This window comes from Lotus japonicus, chromosome 2 (genome assembly GCF_012489685.1).
Source record: "Lotus japonicus ecotype B-129 chromosome 2, LjGifu_v1.2".
Classification (NCBI taxonomy): Eukaryota; Viridiplantae; Streptophyta; class Magnoliopsida; order Fabales; family Fabaceae; genus Lotus; species Lotus japonicus.
In genome coordinates, this window is record NC_080042.1 from 58048806 (window position 1) to 58050908 (window position 2103).

The following is a 2103-nucleotide window of genomic DNA, read 5'->3' on the forward strand; positions in this document are numbered from 1 at the left end:
ATTAAAAATCTGAAAATTTAAGAAAAATTAATTAATATACTCTAAAAGTAAATCTAAAATAAAAAAATTATTTCCTGGATTTAAAATAAAATAAATAGTAAGATAAATTAAAATAAAATTAAGAAATAAACAATCTAAATCTCAATCAAATGTAATATTAAAAAAGGTATAAAATAAAGATACATAAAAACTAACAAAATCTAGCAAGTCACAATAAAAACTCATAAATCCCGAATTAATAAAAAATTCGAAAATTCAATAAAAATTAATCAATATATTCTAAAAATAAATTTAAAATAAATTAAAAGACCAAATCTTATCTTTTAAAATAATATCAATCAATTATTTTAGAATATATAAAATTAAAATATATATCAATTGAAAATTATATCTTCTAAAATAGTATCAATTAATTAGGTTAGAATATATAAAATTAAAATATATATCAATTGAAAATTATATCCTCTAACAAATTGACACGTGAAATAATTTTTATGAGAATTAATCTGGTGCTGACACGTCACTAAGAATTAATCTGGTGCTGACACGTCACTATGGAAGTTCTTCTTTTCTAATATATATTGATTGATATTGATTGATATTGATATTGATTTGGTCCATGATCTAGGATTTCTAGGTAATAGGTATTAGAGGAAATATCATGTGTGTGAGAAAAACTAATCTAAATATAAAGTAATTCACAGAAGTTAAAATAAATAAATAATTAATTTATTAATATTTCATTTAATAGTTATTAATAAAATTAAAATAGTTAATAAAAATTATTGTGATTTTTTTAAAAATAACTATTGTATTAATTTGATATTTAATAAAAGTTGGACTGGGCGAGACCCCAAGGTGGGCCCAGGAGACCCGACCTTGGGCGTGGGACGCGCATGACCTTGGGCCTCCCTTCCCGAGGCCCAACTGGCCCATTTGAATAAGAAAAAGACGCCAAAGCCCAACTTCACTTCTATAAATAGGGGAAATACCAATTGTAGGGGACTTTTAGCTCATTTGAATTATAATAGCATTGAAATTCAGTTACACTTTCTCTCTCTAAGTGGTTAGAGCTTCTCTCTCTAAGCATTCTCATCACCTTCCTCACACTTTGGGTACTACCTTCCCTCTTTATGTTCTAACACGGAACATTTGGCGCCGTCTGTGGGGACCGGTAGATTTCTATTCCCGGACTACGTGGATCGTGATTCAGAAGAGTGGAGCTTGTTCTTCTAAGCAATTGTTCTCGAGTTTTTTGGAGATTGTGATCCAGAGGAAGATTCTTTGATTTTCCATACAGTTTCTTCCGTTTCCGAGTTTTTCCTGAGAAATTCTCCAATTCCGATGGAAACACGTCGCAGACGACGTGATGACGATCTAGAGCATCGACATGTTTCGCCGACGCGCCGCGTCAGAGGCAGGCCACGACGTGCGCAGGTTCAACGTGAGGAGACGGATCAGGTGACTCCTCCTGCTCCGCCTCCACCTCCTCCTTCTCCAACACCTCCGTCCTCGCCAGAGCAGCAGAGGTCACCAACGACGTCAGGAGAAGAGACTCAGGCACCTCAGGCACCGATCTCCAGCCAAGATTGGAGGCGTCTGATTAGTAGTATTGACGATATACGACAACGAAACGAGTATATCCAAGAGCAGCTAAAGTATTACCGCATTGAGCAGCAAGATGAGGGAGAGCGCGAGGCAGAGGCTGTGGCAGCGGCAGTGAGAGAAGTTGCCATTCCAAACAATATGAAGAATATAGTGCTGGAAACCTACAGTGGAAAGGCTGATCCCAAGGAGCACTTGCTGTATTTCAACACGAAGATGGTGATCAGCGCCACTTCTGATGCGGTCAAGTGTAGGATGTTTCCAGCCACATTCAAAGGCACGACAACGGCATGGTTCACGACTCTACCACGAGGATCCATCACGAACTTTCGTGACTTCTCGTCCAAATTCCTTGTCCAGTTCTCGGCGATCAAAACTAAGCAGGTGACGATTGAAGATTTGTACAACGTGCGTCAATCCGAGGGCGAGACTTTGAAGTAGTACGTGAAGCGGTTCAGCGCTGCGTCAGTAAAGATAGAGGAATCCGAGCCAAATGCC